Source organism: Aethalodelphis obliquidens, unplaced genomic scaffold (genome assembly GCF_003676395.1).
Source record: "Aethalodelphis obliquidens isolate GAN/ISIS:26980383/991018 unplaced genomic scaffold, ASM367639v1 scaffold4, whole genome shotgun sequence".
In the NCBI taxonomy this organism is placed as follows: domain Eukaryota; kingdom Metazoa; phylum Chordata; class Mammalia; order Artiodactyla; family Delphinidae; genus Aethalodelphis; species Aethalodelphis obliquidens.
Window position 1 is genome coordinate 14205700 of NW_020837948.1, and position 23384 is coordinate 14229083.

Genomic DNA, 23384 nt, shown 5'->3' on the forward strand with positions numbered 1-23384 from the left:
TGCCTTCAGATTACACATGTCTACAAAAGAAATCAAGGGTTAGATTCAATGAGCAGATATGAAACGTTAGCAGTGGATGAAATGCAAAAGATTTCCTAGGGTTGAACATAGACAGGCAGTTTAAAGACACCAGCTGAGTTCTGAGGATTGAAGCAGTGTTTCTCAATCTTTCATCATGAGAGACATAGCAATATGTGAATAGAAAACATGCAAAAGTCAAACAAACAGAGAGCTTGTTTTATTTATTGTGAGCAATTCTGTTTCAAATCAGTCTTGAGATATTCAGGAAGTAGGCTTATGTTTTTATTTTGTCAGATTATTTTTTCCTGAGTTAATAAGTGTTAAAAGGTATACATAATGAATGCACCCATATCCTAGCATGAAATATATAGAACTGCCATTCGGAGTGTGGGTACCAACTGTGGATTAATAAAACCAAGGCACTCACATCAGGGGATCCTGTGCTTCTCTGGAGACTTCCCTGGGAGAAAAATAAGAACCACAGACATAGATAACATGGGGTTTAAACTATCAGTCAATGAAGATCTCATGAAGATGAGAATGCAGCCAACAGATGTGACCCAAACCGCACCAGACAGAGGGGAATCATAGCGAGGCAGACAAAATGCTGTGTCTCTGTCTGGATTATGTGTGATGGGTTGGAAACTGACATATTACAATCCCGATTTCAATGCAGCAGCTGTCATCTTGCTGATCCACTTGCGTATTTCTCTCAGTTCATTCAGCCTCCTTTTGTGGTTCTTTAAATGTGGCAGTATCCTAAAAAGATTATTTTAATCATATCAAAGACTTTTGAACTTTAAATAGTAATGCCACAAAGGAGAGGCAGAGCCGGGACATCTATTGCTAATTTGTTTCATTGCTTTTACATCTGCTGCTTTCCTGTACCCAGGCATACCTCCTCTGTTTGCCGCTTTGATTAAGGGACATCTAACTGCTTTATATGCTCCCCCCCATATTATAAATCGCACCTTTTTTCTTTGGTTAGAAATTTTGAGGCCAGATACAGACAGTGAGTTCTAGCAAAAACAAGTTCCTGCTAGTCTATTTAGAGAGGTGTTTCCTTAGAGTCCTCTCAACAAATGTGAAAATCCCATTTGGAGCCTGGTAACTATGCCTGATCTTTTTTACACGTCAAGCGTAGCCACCAGATAGAGGATCTGCTAATTAGCCACTTTTAGAGTCTAGCCATAAGTTGGCAGACAAAACATCTGGAACTTTCAGGGTCATATGAATAAATCACCATTCTCATTAGTGTTCACAAATGGAAGGGAAAAGGTCTCCAAGTAAAGCAATGTTTCAAACCCAAGGAAACTTCCACAACCACAGAGTACCGTTCCAGAAGAAAATTAGCAACAAAGACCTTTTTGGCTTTCAAAGATTTCCAAACATACTGGACATGAAGTTGGAAAGCATCTGATGAGGTTACAATCCAGCTGAGAAACAGGAGAAGTAGAGATGTCGTCCCTTTTCCTATTTCCAGAAACTGTGAATGGAATAGACAAGAATGCTGTGAATGGCAAAGATACCCAAGGTGCAATGGTTGGTGGAAACTCTTCTTGTCTATTCACTGCACAGGCACGAAAGGAAGGATTAAGAGTGTGACAAAAGGAAGCCAGACTCAAGGGACCTCTTCTGTCGCAGCTTTGGTTATTCATTAGCCACCATCAGGACAGGTCACTTGAGAGCTTCATCTCTAAAATAAGAGATTGGGTTAAATGGCCTTTAAAGTCCTGTCCTCTGACAAGCATACACGTGCCCAATATCTACCTCTGAAAGGGAAACAAACGGATACTGAGAACAGAAAAGAACATCAACTCCGTAACATTCTCCCTTTGGTTAAGGGCTTCTCATCTTTGCTTTCCTACATCTAAACCTTGAAAGCTCAGGATGCACATTTCAAGGGTGAGAATTAGGAGTAGGAAAGCCTTTCGTAAGGCTAGGCACTTGAACGAAGTAAATAGATAAGAAAACAGGAACCACAGAGTCATGTGAAGGACTAGAATCCATTGTGGATAAAGTGCCTTTAGGGAAATGGGAATTTATACTGTCATACTCTTAGGAACAATTAATACTTTCTTCAAAAACATGAGTCATCCTCTTCTCATCCACATAACCCCAAATCTAGGAAGTGAGCTGCTGTGGGCCACAGTATCCTGACCAACAGGGATGGGAGAGCAACTGGGTTCCTGGGAAATGTGGGAATCGAGTCTCCTAGAAGGGCTGGATACAGTGCAGACTGGCACACTAAAAAAAATAGTTAATATTTAGCAAGTACTTGCATAGCAATTCCTTTGTGCTAGGTACTAATATATACACTTGATATATATTGACTAGTTTAGTCCTCTCAACAGTACCATAAAGTAGGTGCTATTATCACCATCTTACACATGTGGACACTGCCCAAGGTCACACAGCTTGTAGTGGTTACCTAATGTTACATAACAAATCGCCTGAAACTTAATGACTGAAAACAACAATAATAATTTATTTATGTATTTCACGGTTTCTGTGGTTCAAGTGTTCAAGGACTATTGGGGTGATTCTGAGTCAGGGTCTTTCATAAGATGTCAGATAGCACCTGGAGCTGTGGTCATCTGAATGTTTGATGGGGACTTTCGGATCCACTTTCAAAGTGACTTATTCTCATGCCTTGCAAGTTGGTGCTGGCTCTTAGAGAGAGAGGTGTCAGTTCCTCCTCACATGGGCTCTCCGCAAGATGCATGAATGTTCTCATGTCACCCCACTGGCTTCCACCAAAGGAAGTGATTCAAGAAGGCAAGGCAGAAGTTGCAGTGCCCTGATGTAGCCTCAGACGTCACATGCTACCCCTTTTGCCATATTCCACTGGTCATACAAATCAACCTTTCTTCATTTTGGAAGGAGGCCATATATGGGCCTGAATACCAGCCGAGTGAGTATCAGTATGTGCCGTCTTGGAAGCTGCCTACCGCACAGCTAATAAGTGATACAGGTGGTGTTCCAACCCAGACATCGGGCCTGGCAGTCCATGTTCCCCCCCACTATGCGAGGCTGTTCTTGGTTGGAGAGCATGCCCTTTCAGTGAGGATGAGGAAAAGAGGAGGAGGCACAAGGGAGGCCATACTATGAACTTAGTTAAGCCCTGGATGAAAAGTTTAAATTTTATTTTTTCCCGTTGGACACAGAAAAAAAGTCCTATTCAAAGGGCTTCCCTGGTGGCGCAGTGGTTAAGAATCCGCCTGCCAATACAGGACACACGGGTTCGATCCCTGGTCCGGGAAGATCCCACATGCCGTGGAGTAACTAAGCCCGTGTGCCACAACTACTGAGCCCACGTACTACAGCTACTGAAGCCCACGTGCCTAGAGCCGGTGCTCTGCAACAAGAGAAGCCACCGCAATGAGAAGCCCGCGCACCGCAAAGAACAGTAGCCCCTGCTCGCCGCAACTAGAGAAAGCCCGGGCGCAGCAGTGAAGGCCCAGAACAGCCAAAACTAACTAACTAACTAACTAAATAAATAAATAAATAAATAAATAAGTAAGTAATCCTATTCAAGATTTAGTTTTATGTGTATAATTCCCTCTAATTTCCTTCCATGAAGTCACATTTGTAGTAGCTACAGAATCCCACTGGGAGAATTTAGACTTGGAGTTCTGAAAGCTGAACAGCCCTGAAGCAGTAGAGATCCCACGTGGAGCTGCTCAGCAGGGGAGGCTCGGTACCAGGTGGCAAGGAGGAGCAGTGGAAGTAGCCTGGGCTGGCTCCTTTCCCACAACGTGCTGGGAATAACAGGAGGAGGGACAGGAGAGATTTTGCTTATAGTATTTGTGTTAGGGTTATTCTGTGGCAGACATAGGTTACAATGTAGGAGAGCCTGCAATTACGGAGTACTGTCTTCTACTACAAATAAGAACCTAGGCACTGAATTCTTCAAATTTGCATGTGAATATGCAAAAATGCCCCCCAAAGAGGCAAAGCCAAAGAAAAAGTGGTGATTCTGATAAGCAACCTTGGCTATTAACAGGTAATTAATTTCAATATTGAGAAATTAACAAATAAAGCTGAAAGTTAATCGTATTAGTATTCAGTCCTCTTACAGTTTGGCTTTGGGTTACTCAGGGATTTTTATGTAGAAATGTGGCAAGGCTTTCTTAGACACTGACAATTCCTGGTTAAACGGCAATTCATAGAAGAAAGAACACAAATAGCTAATAAATACATGAAAATTTTGCTCACACTTGGTAATAATCAGATAACTACAAATTGAAACATAATATCCCATTTTCCACTTATCACATCTGCAAATTTTTTAGATTTTAATAATATCCAGTAGTGGCAAAGATCTAGGGAATAGGCACACTAATACACTGTTAGTGGACATGTAAATTAGGGCAGCATTTGGGATGAGAATTTGATAGTATTTCTCACAATTCTACTCCAAAGTTTAATCCTAGAGAAATACTTCCACTTGTTCCTAAAGAGGTACATACAAGGAAGTGCATTACAAAACAGTGCAAAAGAGTGAACAATCAGAAACCCAATTTTTCATCTGTAAAGGCCTGGTTAAAAATCGTTATACTACATCCATAGTAGAGAATATTACCCAGTAGCTTAAAGGAGCTTGGAAGATCCATGTAAACTGACATGAAAAGTTTTCCAGGCCCTACTGTTAAATGAAAAAAGCAAGAATCCTATTTATGCAAAAATAATAACAAAACATAATATATTGTATAAGTGTATATCTATAAATAAATCCATAGGAAAAGTTCTCTCCCCTGAAGAATGGAGTAAGATTGGTTGGGGATGAGAGAGAATATAAGGCAGCGAGAGCAGGCTATGAAAAGGAAAACTACAATTTTTTTTCATCAGGAGTTTATTCGTGTATTACTTGTGTAAAAAAAAAATAGTGTTTTAATCATAAAGGCATTCTAGACCAAGTACTCAGTGCACAGAAACATTCTATATGTATATACAGTAACGCTCTTGTTGCACCCACATTCTCAGAAAATCAAACCTCGTTTGTCTGCAACTCTAAACAATAGTGGACCAGGTGTCTGAAAGAAGAAGAGAAATGAACCCATTTGTCTTTGTTGTCTGTTGTTAGTTTTTAGCCTGACCTTCTTATGGTTTCCATCCTTTTTATGATCATTGTTTCTTTCTCAACTCATATAAAAGGTCAAAAACATAAACCATCAGTTGAACTAGAAAATTGGATATGAAAAGATGGCTTCACAAAAAGGCAGGTTCTACATTTGAGGCACACTGACGTTTCCAGGTGAATATTGCAAATAAAAATAGATCAACAATTCATGGATTTTTGAAGCCTGAGAAATAGATATCATACCACCCAAAGCTCAATGGATACTCTTAACCTTCTCTCCAGATCTGTCTATATAACTACAGTGTAAGTTATCTACTATATGTAAATGGTACCCATAGTTTCATTATTCCTCACACCTTTGTCCCCTGTAGCAAGAAGCTTTCATCCCTACTTTTTGTTATCAGGACTTCCGTCCTGGCTGTCTTCTCCACTAGACAGCAAATAGCTTGAGGGTTAGTGTGTCTGGTTCTCTTCTGCAACTATCATGATACAGTGTCTTAGCTCAGCGATCAGCCAATAGATGGTTCTTAAAAATTACTGCTCATTGGGTTATTCAACTGATAAATAAATGCTATGTATTAAATCTATAAGAGGAATTTCTATTCTTGTTGATTATTACATGTTATGAAAGAAAGCATGTAAAACACCGCAATACAATTCCAAATATGATAACTTTGGAGCAGGATTTGGAAGAACTGTAGAATAGAGTCTGAGAGGTATAGTGGAAACATTTGGGCACTGTAGCTCTCCCGGGCCAGAACTGTCTCTTCCGTCTCTGTGTTTCTTAACACCCAACACAGTGCCTGGTGACCTAGTACCTAGTGGGTTCTCAATACATATTGCTGAATAATGATTAAAGCAGGAAGCAGGCCTGGGCTTTGGAGGCAGACAATCCTGTAGTTGAATCCTGGCCTGATAAATTTCACCCGTGACCTTAAATATTCTTTATACCCTCCTTTTAAACTTGGAATTAAAAATTCCGTAATCATCAGGTTGCCGTGAAGATTAAATAGGTAAACTATCCATGGTAGTGCCTGGTTCTTGAGGAACAGTATTTACCTGCCTTCTCTCAACTACTAAGATAGAGGCCGAGTTTCACTTTTCTGACAGTCTAGGGGAAAAAAAAAAAAAAAAAAGATGTTAGATTCAATCAAAGAATTTTAGAACTTGGCCACCACAAGCCATTTTCCATCATTTTAAGTGATATTAGTATGATGTAGATAAGATCTGCAGCTTGGGATAGAGACTCAGGAGAGAAAGCAAACACTGGAGGAGCAAAGGAAGGGGTCAGGGTTGGTTCCTGGGAGACAAGGAACACCACAGGTAAAAGCAAAGAGCGGAAGGAGGAAACATACGAGCCTTTTCAGCTCACTTGGGAGGAGAGGTTTTAGTAGAGAAATGCTGGGGAGTGTTGGATAGAGAGAGTGCTTGCAGGCCCTTCTGGGTGCCTATAAAGTATGAAAGATTGGGAGTTAGAGGAAAGAAGAGATTTTTTTAAACTGTTGCAGTGAGCTATGAGACCCATATCTTTAAATGTTTTTGGACAGATTTAGTAAAGATTACAATTAAGTTTAGTCACTTTGAGATGCTGGTCTATGCTTCTTTATGCACAGTACCGTGCAAAACTGGGGTCTCCTGTTGCTCCAGGCTTTATTCAAATTATAAAAAGAGTTCCTGGAAGACCATATTAGAGTTGCTCTTAACACAGAAATGAATAATGAAAAAGTCTACAACTAACACATAAAAGGTTACATGTGGTTAATTGTTTAAAGCACATCACACAGAATAAGTAGAGACTAGGACAAGGTGGTTCCATGTCCAAGGAAGAACCCAGTGTGGCACCTGCCAACAGGTCTGGGTGGACAGGGCTGGAATTTTCTTCCCAAAAGGACAGAGGATGCAGACGCACAGGGAGAAACTCACAGTCTTCCCTGTTGTAAGCAGGTAAAATACCTAAAAGAGATCAAGTTACATAGACCTTTACATCACTGTCAACCACTTGCTAAATGCAGGGTACCCTTTTAATGCAAAGTTTATTAAACTATAGCAAATACACAGAAAAGCATATGAAATCATTTCCTAGGGCTGTTTTAACAAATCACCACAAACTTGGTGGCTTAAAACAGAATTCTCTCAGAGTGCTGGAGGCGAAAAGTTCTGGATCTAGGTGTTGGAATAGCTACCCTCCCTCAAGAGGCTCCGGGGGAGAATCCATTCCAAGCCTTTCTGCTAACTTCTGATGGTTCCTGGCACTCCTTGGCTTATGGCCACATCGCTGCAATCTCTGTCTCCATCTCCACATTGCCTTCTCCTCTGTGGATCTGGGTTGTCGCCCGACCACTCCACTCTGCCTGTGTCATCACATTGCCTCCTCCTCTCCTGTCTCTCCTCTTTGTGTCTCTTAGAAAGACCCTTGTCATTAAATTTAGGGCCCACCTACATAATCCACAATGATTTCTTCATCTCAAGATCTTTAACTTAATTACATCTGTAGAGACCCTTTTTCCAAATAAGTTAATATTTACAGATTCTAGGATTTGATGTGGACATATATTTTGAAGGGTCAATGTTCAATACACTGAAGTGTACATATCATAAGTATACAGCTTGATGAATTTTCCTAAAGTGAAATCACCATTCCCCAAATCAATAAATTAGCTGCATCCCAGCAGCCCTCTCCTGCCCCTTACCTTACCATCATTACCACCTGCCCCAAGGATATGCTAGATTTGCCTGTTTCAGAACTTTAGATTTAAAAAAAAGCATCAGGGGCTTCCCTGGTGGCGCAGTGGTTAGGAATCTGCCTGCCAATGCAGGGGACACGGGTTCAGTCCCTGGTCCGGGAAGATCCCACATGCTGCGGAGCAACTAAGCCCGTGCACTACAACTACTGAGCCTGCGCTCTAGAGCCCATGAGCCACAACTACTGAGCCCACGTGCCTAGAGCCTATGCTCCACAACAAGAGAAGCCACCGCAATGAGAAGCTCAGGTACCACAACGAAGAGTAGCCCCCGCTCACTGCAACTAGAGAAAGCCTGCGTGCAGCAATGAAGAACCAATGCAGCCAAAAATAAATAGAGTTTTTTTTTAAAAAGAGAAGCATCACTATGCACCCTCTTTTACTCTGTTGAGACATCACATTGTGAGATGTTCATCATTGTGAAATTCATGTAGTTGCAGCTCATTCAGTGTCACTGCTATGTGGTATCCCATTGTATAACAATACCACAGTTCATTTTTTTTGTCTCATAAATGGACATTTGGGTTGTTTCTACTTTTTGGCTATTAATAATAATGCTGCTATAGTAGTACATGTCTTCTGGTGAATATATGTATGCATTTCTGTTGAGTATATACCCCAAAGTGAAATTGCTGGGTCATAGAGTATGTGTATGGTTTGTTTTCGTAGACACTACCCACCAATTTTCCAGAGTGGTTGTACTAGTGCAGCCTTTGAACTTAAATTTTCAGAATGATTAATGAATCTCTACCAAAGTCTCCAAAAGGGAGATTCTACAAACTCATTAGGAAACTCCTCTGAGGTTGAACTAATCTGGAAGTTTCCAGTCTTTTCCTCAGAATTAGTGGAACTCACTTTTGCAGAAGTGCTTTGTTAAGTAAATAAATAGTCTATACAAGATGCTAGAGAGAATGCTTCACCCACTTAAAAAAATAATTGGGAAACCTTTTAACATCATTTATATACATATGCAGCCCGAGTGGGAGCGGTGCCCCCTGAATAGCACAGCGCCATTTACTTCATCACTCCAAGGTCTGTGCAGGGCCAGTGAGCTTGCTCAAAAGATATGCTGCAAGTTCCACAGCTGTGCTTTCTAGCCTCTTCTTTGATGGATACTTTTTCTCTAATGCTCTATATTAAACTAAGGAGGAAACATGGTCTCTTCCTTGGATTACAAAAGAACTCGTTTCATGAGTTTTAATAAACTTTGCTGAAGATTTAGTGGGGCCACAGGAAGGAGAATATTATGGAGGACATGGTTTTCCATTACTCATGCACTACTTCCGCCCCGATGAATCATGAAGTCCAGCACCTCTCCTTCTTGTATGCAAAGTAATTCAGTGCTCCCCAGCTTGTACCCACAAAACTGGATATCCAAACCTGTAACAGTATTCAGTAGAACAGGACCTTCTGTATACCTGGATCTAGACTCCATGGAGACACTTGGGATTATGAATATGGAAACTAGGTATAGGACCCTGGCCACAGAGAAGCAGAGCAGATGCAACATATATCAGTGCAGCATCCCTTGGCCCTGTGAAATTTCTTATATGGTATGCGCATCTGCCATTAGCATTGGCTAATACCAGGTAGGGTTGTGAGAGATTTGAGAACTTCCTGTAAATGGGACCAGCATTACCATTCAGAAGGCTTTTATCCATTCTCTGCAATGAATGGTTCCCTTTAAGAGGGTGTTTACAAACATTGGGCTCTCCTGGCTGCTGAACCTGATTCAGCAATGGCAAGGTCAGGTCATAGCATCATTTCCTGTAGGAAAAAAAAAGCAGAGTCAGTGCCCAGAAGTCCCAGAGCTTGCACAATCTGGAAAACCTTTCACAGCGGAATTACTGTGTCAAATACAAGTCAGTTTCAAAATACATTCAATTTTGTCCAGTTTAGGAGTAGTTCAAAAGGAAGGGTGTACAGTGGGGGAAACCAGTACTGTAAACTCAGTTCTCTCGGTTTGGCTTCTGATTGTGAACCTCGAAATTAATTTCTAGATAAAAAAGAATCAAATAAAATGTTTTTAAAGTACATTAATCTTCTAGAACATGGCAGATGTTGCCTGATACCCTCCCCAGGAATTTCTTTTTCTCCACTTTCCCCAACGATAATTTAAATTTCCCAGCCATATCATTTGGATGGGTTTAGCTCAGTGTTGTGCCATAAATGTTTAATAATGGGCTCACTGAGGTCAGAAAAAAGCCCTGATTTCTAGTGCTTGACTCTTTCTATGGTATAAATATTCCCACAGTGACCAATTTGAAGCTACCAAAGTGATATCACTGGCTGCAGAGTTGGTATGAGATGTGTAGTGGTACACCATTATATAGTATTTCGACCACACAGATTCAATAGACATAAATAACCTCAAGAGCATAGATTATAATAAAATGATTAGGAAATGATGAGTTTAGATTTTATTACCTGTTTTTAATGTAATTTAATTATAAGTTATACAGTTGAATTCTTGTTGATAACTGTGCTTAACAAACACATTGCAAATTTCCTGAAAATATACTGATTGGCTCTAGCAAATAGGTACTAACTAGCTCCAGCACATCCCTGGATTAACCCCGCTTTCAGCCAAAGGGGCGGGGGGTCTGATTTCCTTGGTCCAATCAACATTTCCTATTCCCCTAGCCCCAGTTTTAGAATGGGATAGTGATTCAGTCTAGGACAGGGACACAAAAAGAAGCATTGGTTGGGGGTCCCACAGAAGAAAACTATTCTCTCTTCCCTGCGAAGAAAGCCAATGGTGTGGTTTAAAGATGTGAGTTCTAGAACTGTTGTACTGTGAGAAATTCAACCTGAGGAGAAAGATGGCATATGATGGAGAACAGACTAGCCAGAATTGTAGAGAAATAGAGTCAGAGGTCTAAGAACATCATAACCATGCCTAAGTCAAATCATGATGGAAGTTCTTCCTCCAGTTATTTTAATTTCAGGAGCCAATATATTATTCTCTTTTTGGTTATGCCATTTGAGTTGGGTTTCTTGTTACTGACAAAGAGTTCCAAGAGTTCCAAGAGATACATGGAAGATTTGATATATAAAAATAAAAATGCATCAATCCTTGTTACAGATATTTGTGGGTAGCACCCAAATAAATATAACAGATTGTGTTTCGGTATAATAAAAGAAGGTACTCCTCAGCTAAACTCTAAATTTTGGCCTTACCTGCACGCTCAGAGAGTAAGCCTAATTAAAAGTAAGTTAAAAGTATTTTCTAGAAATTATTTTCTTATAATATTTTAGGTGTAAATATAAATGGTATTTTTTTTGGTTGGTTGTTTTTTTAATTTTACTTATTTTATTTATTTATTTTTGGCTGTGTTAGCTCTTCATTTCTGTGCGAGGGCCTTCTCTAGTTGCGGCAAGTGAGGGCCACTCTTCATCGCGGTGCGCGGGCCTCTCACTATTGCGGCCTCTCTTGTTGCGGAGCACAGGCTCCAGACGCGTAGGCAGTAATTGTGGCTCACGGGCCTAGTTGCTCCGTGGCATGTGGGATCTTCCCAAACCAGGGCTTGAACCCATGTCCCCTGCATTGGCAGGCAGATTCTCAACCACTGCGCCACCAGGGAAGCCCTAAATGGTATTTTTAATTGAACTTTTTATTTGATACAATTGCAGATTTACACAAAGTTATAAGAAATAATACAGAGAGATTCTAGGTACCTTTTCCCTAGTTTCCCCCAATATTAATATGTTGCAAAATAATAATACAATAGCACAACTAAGATACTGGTATTAACTCAATCCAGATGAAGAACAGTCCCATCACCACAAGCTTCCCTTGTGGTGCCCTTTTGTAGCTACATGTACACCCTCCTCTCCTCTCTTACTCCCTGACTCCTGGCAACCACTAATCTCTTCTCTGTTTAAATAAATTTGTAATTTCATGAATGTTATGTAAATGTAGTCCTACAGTATGTAGCCTTTTGAGATTTGCTTTTCTCATGCAGCATAACTCTGGAGATTTGTTTAAATTGTTGAGTGTATCAGTAGTTCATTTCCTTTTTATTGCTTAGTTATATCCCATGGTATCAACTACCAGAGTTTGTTTAACTTTTCACCTGAAGGACAACTGGGTTGCTTACAAATTTTGCTATTACAAATAAAGCTTCTAGGAACATCATGTCCATATTTTTGTGTGAACATAAATTTTCATTTTCCCGAGGAAAATTCTCAGGAGTGTAATTGCTGGGTTGCATGATAGTTGTAGATTTTGTTTTACAAGAAACTAGCAAAACGTGTCTCAGAGTGGCTACACCATTTTACATTCCAACCAGCAATGTATTTATGATCTTGTTTCTTCACATTCTTGACAGTATTTGGTGTTCTCACTATTTTTTTTTTTTTATTGTAGCCATTCTGATTGGTGAGTTTAAATTTGTTTCCCTAATGGCTAATTACATTGAAAATCTTTTCATGTGCTTATTTGCTATCTATTTATTCCCTTAAGTCAAATGTTGGTTCACGTCTTTTGCCCATTTTCTAATTGGACTTTTTTGGGGGTTTTGCCATTGAGTTTTGAGAGTTTTTTTTATATTTCCTAGATACCAATCTTCTGTCAGGCGTGTGGTTTGCAAATATTTCCCCCCAGTCAGTTGCTTGTCTTTACATCTTCCTGAAAAGGACTTTTGCAGAGCAAAATTTTTAATCTTGACGAAGTCCAATTTATCACTTTTTCCTTTTATGAATTGTGATTTGGCTGTCAAGTCTAAGAGCTCTTTGCCTAGCCCTAGAGTCTGAATATTTTCTCTCTTTTTATTTTTAAAGTTTTATAGTTTTACTTTTCACATTTCAGTTTATGGTCCATTTTGAGTTAACTTTTTACAAAATGTGAGATTTAGTCAATGTTTATTGTTTTGCCCATGAATGTCTACTTGCTTCAGCGCCATTTGTTGAAAAGGCTATGTCGTATTTTTTAAAGCAATCATCTCTACTGATCCTAGTACAAAATCTGGAAGTTTGCTCCTTTTCTACTAAGACCACATGTAGTTAAATTGGTTGTGATTTGTTACTTTTCCTAAAAATGGAAAGCAATAAAAGTAATTTACTTTATTAATTTTAAATATTAAAATTAATTTCTATGCAGGCATCAAAAATAATAAAGAGCCTATCATTAGACATCTAAATATTAAACCTGGATAAATCTTTTTATTTCTTTGTAAAATATGACTAGAGTAGCTATCACTGGTATGGTCTATCACAGTAATAGGACTGAGGTTTTTGTTTGTTTTTAATGTAACTCAGAGGAAAAAGTCTTATTCCTTCATGGTTACAGCACATACTTTCTTTAGCACACTACCTTGCCCAATATATGAAAACAATCTGCTAAGGGTAAGAGCCCAGGTGATTTCACCCTCTGTTAGAACACTTATTTCCCTTCATGTTTTCCTAGATCCTTGTCAGTTTCCCCCACTAGGCCGTACACTCTTTGTAATATCACCATCTCGCAGAGTACCACACATGCAATGAGCACTCGATAATATTTGCTGCGTGAATGAAATGTTGAACCAATCAGCAGTCCCCCAGGAGCTTATAATCTGTGATGAGGGGATACTGCAAGAATACAGACACTAGTGAAATATGAGAAAGGTTTCAGCTTTGGCAGGAATAGAGGCAGCAAGACCAAGACTTTTTGCCTAAGAATATAAGACTCTCCTACATGGTCCAGCCTATCTTTCAACTTTCACTCTGTCCTTTGGGGCCGAAGCCCTGCTAGTAACTGTTGTATAGCTTGCTCTTCTTTCTTTTCTTTTTCAACATGTCCACTGGGTCTTAAGGGGCCATGTTTGTGACTCTGTTTGGACAAGATTCCGGCGTTTGTGGCATCTAAAGGCCATCTTAATAGTATCCCAGTCTTTCCAGGTTCACTGTCTCAGAGAATGATGCTCACCAAGCACAAGGCTGCCCAGCTTAGACACCCAGGAATCATCCTGATTCCAGCTCAGCCTGTTCCCCTTATCCATCCACTTAGCACTGACCAGTGCCTCAGATCTCTTCATGTCTCTCTGTTCCCACTGCTATACCCTAATCCAGTGAATCATTATTTCTCACTTGGGAAATAAATAGCCTCAGCTTTTTAATAGGCCTTGTATCCAGTTTTTCCTAACCTACCACCTACCTAAACGTGTCTAAACCCAAAAACTGATTCAAACTGATTATTCCCCTACTAAAAGTCCCTCTAATCCTTGCCATTGCCCTTAGGATGACATCCAGATTTCTCAGGATGGCCCTTGACATCTTCCCCCCCACTCTCTCTCCAGACTCATTTTGCCTTGTCCCACCCCGCAGACACTTGAGCGCTAGGCTCTGGCCAAATGGAATTTCTTTTATACATGTCCCCTCATTTCTGGTCCTTTTCACAAACAATTTTCCTGCCAAGAATATACAATACTTTCTACCTAAATACTCTGCATCCTTTAGTGATTATGTTTAAAAATCACTGCCTGTAGAAAGTGTTCCCTGGCCTCCCTGACTAGATTAGATGACTCTGCTGGGTTCCCCCGGCTCCCTGTACTTCTGCCATCATAACTCTCGCCATACTCTTTTAATCCTTTAGCATTCAGTCTGTTCCTCTTAAAGGACTGCAGGGTCTCTAAGGAGAAGCTCTTTGTCACTTTCTCAATGGGATCGCCAACATCTAGCCCAGCACAGGGCACCCTGTTGGCGCTCAGTAAATGCTGTTTGAATAAATGAATAGACAATCGTTACGTGAGGTGGACTATAATAGGAAAAAAAAAGAAATGTAGAAACCAGTCGGTAGACCTTTGCAATCATCAAAGAGAAAAAGCAATACAAGTCTGGAATAAATTTTGGCAGTGAGAAGACAGAGAAGGCTGTGGCCCTGGCAGACACTACGGAGGCAGAAGGTTACAGTGACTGGAGAGAGAGAAAGGGAGGGCTAGAGTAGTCAACTTTAGAATGCTGGCACACTTACAAAGAAAACAAGCACACACATGCACAATCTCAATGAAAAAAAGGAGAATCAGGCTGCTTATTTTTAGAGTATATCAGGGTGAAATTCTGAAATAATTGCCACCATGTTTCTTTTTGGCATTTTTCTCCTTTTCTGGCTTCTTGTTTTTTTGAGCTCGCAGTAGAGGCAGTGGCCTCGAGTATCAAAAACCAAACTTACTAAGATATTTTTTACCTCAACACGTGGCTTTGCACATCAAGATTAGGCACCTTAGGGACTCAGCACAGAGTTCAGGCTATAACTAACCTGAAGGAATGTGAGACAACATAAGGACAGTTTTCTAACCCAAAAGGATATAAACATTCAGCCCTCCGTGAAGGGGAGAATCAGAAGGACATGCCCAGAGGTCAGAAGCTGGAGAGCCAGAGCTCTGCTGCTTCCTCCCCAAACTGGAGCCCCAGGGCAGAGGGTTTGATAAAGAACCCAAAGAAGTTTGTGTTTGGCCACCAGAGAATGGACCTGTGTCTTGCTCCTTCTTGGGTGAGGCTTAAGATGGTAGTGAGACTCACATAAAAGCCTTCATTTCAGCAATCATGCTGGTCTTAATAGAGTAGCTTGTGGATGTTTCCAACAACACAAAACATGAAAGTAATAGAGCAGGGCTTCCCTAGTGGCACAGTGGTTAAGAATCCGCCTGCCAATGTAGGGGACACAGGTTCGAGCCCTGTCCGGGAAGATCCCACATGCCGCGGAGCAACTAAGCCCGTGCGCCACAACTACTGAGCCTGCGCTGTAGAGCCTGCAAGCTACAACTGCTGAGCCCACATGCCACAACTACTGAAGCCCGCGTGCCTAGAGCCCCTGCTCTGCAACAAGAGAAGCCACTGCAATGAGAAGCGCACGTACCGCAACGGAAAGTAGCCCCCGCTCACTGCAACTAGAAGAAGCCCATGCACAGCAATGAAGACCCAACACAGCCAAAAATAAAAATAAATAATTTTTTTTAAAAAGAAGGTAATAGAGCAGATATCATATATAGATGCAGATACAGGGATAGACATAGAGATATCAGCAAGAAAGAAACAGAGAAGGGCTATGATAGCCACTCAACCTGAGTTGTTCACCCACATAGTGGAAGTGGAAGAGTGTCTCATCTTGTCCTGTGTCCCCAAGAGGGACAAGGAAGTAGGTGAGTAGTTGGTAGACTTCGGAATCGAAAAACAAATTATAGTTAAGACAAGGAGGACACCAAAGGAATTGTGTGACTGAAGAAGAATGGTAGCCCGGAACAGATCAGCTGTAGATGCCACAGAGATAAATGCCAATAACCTAAGAGCAAAGGAATATTTATATATCATTGGAAACCACTGCAATTGGATCCTAATGACTGGAACCATATATCTCTTCCATGGTGCAATATAGCCATCCTGGGCCTAAAGAGAAGGGAAGGAAAGGTGTAAGTGAGAGTATCTTGAATTGACTAGCATTTACCCAAAGGAACTAACAAAAATCTGAACATGGCATACTACACCTTCGTTTACTTATGTTTTTATTGGTGCCTGTGGGGCCAAAAGCTAATTTAAGTGCAACTATAGTGAAATTTTTCTATTACATTTTTGCATGCCTAAGTCACACAAGTTATGAAATTTGTCTATAATAGCAACAAAGATGGAGGATATGCAGGTGTGTATACTTCTAGAGAGAAAAAAATTGGTGATCTCACTTCTTATCATCTTAACAGATAACTTTTAATTTTAAATACTTGCCCATCTCCATATTTATGTATTTAAATATGCCATGTGAAAATTTAAACAGTATTATTTTTATTTTTCCCCCAAATTAGAAATATTATGAGGAATCAATTATTTCTTGCAAAAGTACCATTTAAAGAGCTGTAATTTTCAACTAACTCCACCATGGTAATGACCAGATACTCATTATAGGTAAATCAGAGTATGTAATTGGTGTGATATTAAATTATTATAAAAGTATATATACGGTCATTATGTTACATATGTGTCACTGCATTATGTGGTTATTAGGTTACACATGTATAATCTCACTATTCAATGGATATACATCATTATGTTTCATGTGGCATGGAATTAAATGGCCCTAGTATTTTAAACTTGGAATGTCTTTAGAGATGATCCAGCCCAATGCCATCATTATACAAATGAGGGAATTGAAGCCAAGAGAAGTTAAATAATTTACTTAGTCACACTGTCCATTAACATTGCAGCTAAAATGAGACCCCCCTGGCATAGCACTACTCTAATAATTTTAATTAATTTCAAGAATAATATGCTCCATAAATTGGTTTATCAGTAGAGACACCTTCAGCAGCAAATAACTGAAATAGAATTGAAAATGGTTTAAACAATAAGGAAAATGTATTATCTTGAATAATGTGGAACAGGAAGGTACAGTAATTCCAAGGTTAGTTAATTCTGTGATCAAAGGCCTGGATTTCTTCCCATCCCTCTGTTCTCCCATCCCTACTGTATCAGATTGTCTTCAGGCTGGCTCCCCTTGTGGTCCTGAGGACAACTGTAGCAGTACCAGGCAACACACAGACGCCTCAAGATACAGTGCCACTATATCTTTTCCTCGAAGTGCCCCCAGAAAACTGACCTGCATTTCTCCTTGACAAGAACTGCATTCTGTGCTCATGGAATAGGACCACCTTAAGGGGCTCAGATTAATCAGGACACTACAGGAAAATAAATGTGTCCAGCTTCCCCTAATGCCCTTCTTGGGAAGGTGGCTTCCTGGAGGAATCAGGAGTCAAGTATAAAGGGAAAGAAGGAGGAATAATTGGAAGGCAACCGATAGTGTCTGTCATAACTGGCACATGTTTCTGGGCGTAATTCAAAGTTGGCTATTAAAAATCCTTGATAGAGCAAAGAGGTATTTTATGAATATAAATTAATAATATTAATTATTAAGAAGGTGTTAAATAATAGTAAGCAATTTGGCCATAGCATGATCTAGTTGCTCTGGCCTCACTTTAGGGCATGGAATTGAGAGGTGCAGAGGATCAAGTTCTTACATGAACCAGACCCTGAATCTCCATTTACAAAAGGCTTTCTTTTGATAATTTTACGTTCAAATGATCCAGTGCAGAATTAGATGAAGGAGATGAATCATGAGATGGCTGTGGGTTACTTGAATAGATATTTTTATAATGATTACAGGCGCTCACAACACCACATTCTTGAAATTATATTGCCTTATGTTACAAAGAGCTTGTTCTTCCCATAATGGCATCTTGATAGAACGTGGGTGGGCTGAATAGCTCCCAGGGCATTAGCAAAGCAATGACATAAAATCATTGTTTTATTTTTTGTAGCTCCTCTAGATAGCTTGAGGGAAATTATGTGACTACTCTATAAATGATGGGTAACTATGAATTCCAGAGAGATGAGGCAAGGGATTGCATGACATCATAAACTAAGAAAGGACAGAGTCTGGGTCCTGTTTTATGCAATCAGGGCCTTGCAGTCTATTTTCCTTGTATTTTGCAGATGCTTCCTCTGTGAGCTATGTAATTATTTTTTACCAAAGGAAGAAACATGCATCTTCCTTCCTTTTCACTTTTTTCATTTTCACACTACAACTGTGAGAAGTAAAAAGTCTTTTTAAATAGTTATTTCATGGAAATAATAACAAAGCAGCAAATTGAGAGCTTAGGTATATACATATGCAAACCATTTAGGATTTTATTTCATTGCATGTTTTTTGCTTATTTAAAAACACTAAACTCATGTCTGTTCAGAGTGATTAACCACAACCTGGGCTTGACGGTTCCACATTCACTGTCAAGTGACCCTGAGTTAACAGCATCACCTCCCTAAACCTCAGTCTCCTGATCTGTAACATGGGTATAATCATACAACCTGATAGGAATATTTAAAGTTTGAAAAAATATTTGTAAGTCACTTACCCAGTAACTTGTGTATTACTGTTATTTTCTCATCCCTCATTATCATGGTAAAGATAATTTGAAAATTACACAAATGACATGCATTTTTAAAAATTTTATATAAATGTTTTTCTGAGAAGTTCTATAGCTTTCATAAAATTCTCGGACGCGTCTTTGACTTTTAACAAAAGTGTTAAGTGTTAGAGCAAACGTTGCGTATTAGTCACCATATCCCCAAGAACCAGTAACCGATGTTAAATATGTTAAACAACTAAACTGGCTTACCTGAAACTACTTGCTTTTGAGGAAATATATGAGAATACTTCTCTTTTACGCCTTACTCAAATAAATGTAGAATCACAGATTTTCTTTATAGTTGTAGACATAAGTATATTTCTTTCAGCCAAATGTTTTATAAGTAAAGTATGTTAAATGCTTCTTATAAATTATAGTATTTTTCAACATTTTCTGTTTTACGAAGGCCTGAAATGGAAAACTGCCAAGATAACATTGAAATGACAAGTGCACTGTTACCCAGCACACTGGCTGACTCTGGACGTGCCTCCTGTGCCCAGATCTAGACAGCTGGTTGTTTAGAAGTGGACAAGGATTGCAGGGTCTACTTCACATCATTAATTACCTCTCCACCCCGATTGGCAAATTCACCTCACCCTTCACCCAGGAACAAATGAATGAGGTGGCAGGGTCTGAGTGGCTCCGTGGCCACAGCGGAAATGATGATGCCAAGCGTTGGTATTTTTACAGTCACTCAAGAATCTTACCTTTGTGCCGTTCAGGACTGGACATTTGGAAAAAAGAAAACAAACAGGCAGTTTGCTTTCCTCCGGGTGACTGGAGGGAAATAATAGGCATACTTTATAAACTGTGAATTCTCAAGAACTGCGCCAAGGGTTAGTTTCCAGGTGACATGATTCTGTGAAGTTATTGTTATTACAGGATGAACATTAATCACCTTTACTTAAAATGGAGAACACCATGAGCTTACCTGTGATAGAGAAGCTAAGGTTCTTTTGTACTTTTTCTAGACACTTATTGGAATTCATTTGAATGAATTAAGTAAATTCAACAAGATCGGTATGATTAATTTTAGATGTCAGCTTGACTGTGTCACAGGATGCCCAGATATTTGGCTAGACATTATTCTGGGTGTGTCTGGGAGGGTATTTCTGGAAGAGATTACGATTTGAATCAGTAGACTGAGTAAGGATCCCCCTCGCCAGTGTGGGTGGGCATCTTCCAATCCTTCAAGAGCCAGAATAGAGCAAAAAGGTGGAGGAAGGGAGAATTCACTCTCTGCCTGGCTGTTTAAGCTGGGACTTCAGTCTTCTCCTGTCCTCGGTCTGGGAATTAAACCATCAGCTTTCCTGGTCCTCAGGCTTTCACAGGTGGGCTGGAACTATACCAGCTGCTTCCCTGGGTCTCCAGCTTGCAGACAGCAAACTGTGGAACTTCTCATCCTCCATAATCATGTAGCCAGTTTCTTATAATAAATATATTGGTTCTGTTTTTCTGGAGAACACTGACTAATACAATTGAGGTATTTATTATGTGTAATAGTTGCAGTATTTAATTTCATAATTAAGTGATAGTCTACTTTTAAAATACAACTTTATTGTGTTTTTCTTAAGACAAAAATATACAGATTTACTGTGTAGAAAAATAAAGCTGCCTAAATTAAGGCACAAAGACAAAAGTAAAAATTACCCATAATCCCACTGTCCAGAGATGATTATTATTAACACATTGCTTTTAAACTCATATTGATACACATATATCTTTAAGTAAACAGAAATTTACCTAGATGCTCTCTTCAGAGGTAATTTTAAGTATTAACATATGTACAAAAAGGTGCACAATTCAAAGTAAAAATACCAAGTAGCCATCACCCATTTCAAGAAATATCCAGTATTCCAGAAGCCCCCCTCATGCCCACTCCCAGTTACCTCCCCTCCAGGGCTAATCCACAAAGTAACTTATATGATCCTGAATTACTTGTGTGTCTTTGTTTAATATAATTAGAATCATACAATATGTATTCTTCATGTACCTGACTTTTTTTGCTCAGTTATTTTGTGAGATTAGCCATGTTTTTGTGTAAGGTTGATTTATTTATTTTTATTGCTCTACAGGACTCTACTGTTATAGCTACTGTTTTTATTTTCTTATTGCTTTATTAAGCAATACATATTTTTTATTGCTATATAGGATTCCATTGTATCTACTGTTTTTAACTGAACATTTTACATGATGACAGTATTCCTATAGCAATGAATATTCAACAAACATTTCTGAGCATTTATGTTCCATGCTCTGCATTGGATAATCATTTAAAACACACTTTTAACTTTGTGGAAATTTTTTCACTCCATGAATGGACTATTAACTTTGCTTTGAATGATACTTACCCATTGGGGGGAAAAAAGTATTTGATTCCATGTTTAGAACTGTAGGAAGGAATTTGTGCTTCAGTGAAAAACTATGCATTGTTTAGACCCTCAGCGTTATCTGATTTTGGTTCCACTGAAGCAATTTTACAGCTAATTGTAAATTGCGAATAGCTTACAGCAAAGACAAATAATTCTTATCTATAGACATGCAAATTCTGTCCTGTAGAAAACAACTGACTTCCTTCTCCATACCTCCAAAAAGTTTTGCTTTCCGTTTGCATGTATATTGCATTATTCCTGATTTATAAATGTATCTGTTCTTAAGTTTCTCTTTTGAGTCAGTTGTAACATCTGCCTGGTTCCCTTATTAATTAATAAATAGGAATAATTTTTAACACATGTTCATTTTATGTCTGTAGGACAGTCATAATTTTATCTTCTTCTGAAAATTCTCTTTCACAGAATTTTACAGTTTTCTTTAGTAATGAATAACCTAAGCGATGCTACACAAATGCCCAAAGTTCTTTTTCGAATTCTAAAGATAAAGTAACTGCCTGCCCAACCGCAGGTGAGGCACAGGGGATCTGTTTAACGTTGCCGGCTTAAATTTTTTTCCTATTTCATGGTCTATCATGGTTGGTTGAAATCAATTGGCATACCTTCCACCTATCACCTGCAGAATTCAAACAAGTCATGCACTGAATTGTTCACTTCAGACATTTCACACTCTTTCTTATTTGATGCCCATTCCACTTCACATCATTGTATATTGATTACTCCCTGCCTCAGGAATTCAGTCTTAGATTCTATCAGCCAGTCTCCATTACTGTGAACGGGATTTCCTTGTTCTTCTTGGTTTCCGTCTAATAGACTCATTCTAGTCATGGTTAGTTAATGACAGCCTTCTGCTCATGTTGAACCCTCCTTTATATCTGCCCCAGCACACAGCTTGGCACACAGTAGCCATTCAACACTTATTTACAAATTGATGCATAAATAAATGTCAATATTGTTGCCAGTCTGTTTTTCTGAAACAAATGATTAGATATTGTTGTATAATGATTTCTAGAATATAGCAGTGAGGCTCTTGAGGAGCTCCTAAAATAAATTTGTGAATGTTCACTTAATGAAACGAACACGTGTAAAAATAAATCAAAATAATGTTAATATTGAAAGAAAAACCTAACCACAATCATTTTTAATTCAATATTTAAGAGTTTTAAAACCCAGGAAATACTTACATTCTGAAACTCTAATGGAAATATGGACGCAGCATTGGTTTTTTCCTTCTCCTAAGTTTATTACTTTAAGAGAAGAAAAAAAGCAAGGTGAGCTCAAAATCTTACCCTTCATTTTCCTGAGAGCTGAGTCTTTTAGACTGTAAGCTCCAAGGGACCATATGTTTCAGAATCATTGCTATAAATATATATGTTTAGCACCATGCCCGGCATGGAATGAATGAATGAATTTAAATGTCCCATTCATACTTGTGTTTATATTTATAGGAAGTGTGTGTGTGTGTGTGTGTGTGTGTGTGTGTGTGTTTGTGTGTGTGAGAGAGACCGTATTATGGGAGGAGCACAGCTGCAGGACTTCTTCCTCTCTGAGGCCAAAGCATAGAAATAGAGGAATAATAATATGAAGTCAACCCTGAAGGCTCTATGCTCTGCCGAGGGGTGATGTTGACCCTTACTCTCTGAATCAGTGGCAAATCAAGAATTAAATTTACTTCTCCAATACAAAGGTCATGTTCATCCTGGATCCTTCTTTACTCCTCAGTGTCACATAGTAATTTTAGCTATAGACATCTTCTACAGCCATGAGGACTTAATTAGAGGCAGGAGGTAGATGCATGGGTATAGTTAACTTGGTTGCTCAATTTGAATTACAAAGCTAAAGAGGTATTGTCAGGTCAGTTGTCACTCAGATCAAAAAAGAAGTAAATCCCGGAGAATGCAACAGATATATTAAGAGTATTACTCAGCATGTCTGAGCAGTTTGCAGGTGGGGGGAATGGTCTGTATACGACAAGTCCGTGGGAGAGAGCCTTCCATAGGTACACTCCATGAGCAACAATTGGTGGCCTCCTGCAGGCGGTCAGAGCAACTCAGCCTTCAGCTTCAATTCCCAATTTCAAGAGAAGGGATGGCCTTTTCCCTTCTTTATTATTGACAAGCAAATGTCTTAACTCCTCCCGGATCTTCACAAAGAAAGACCCATGAGTGGCTTTAGAGACCTGACTTAAAAATCAACTCACAATGAAGTCAAAAGAATGAGG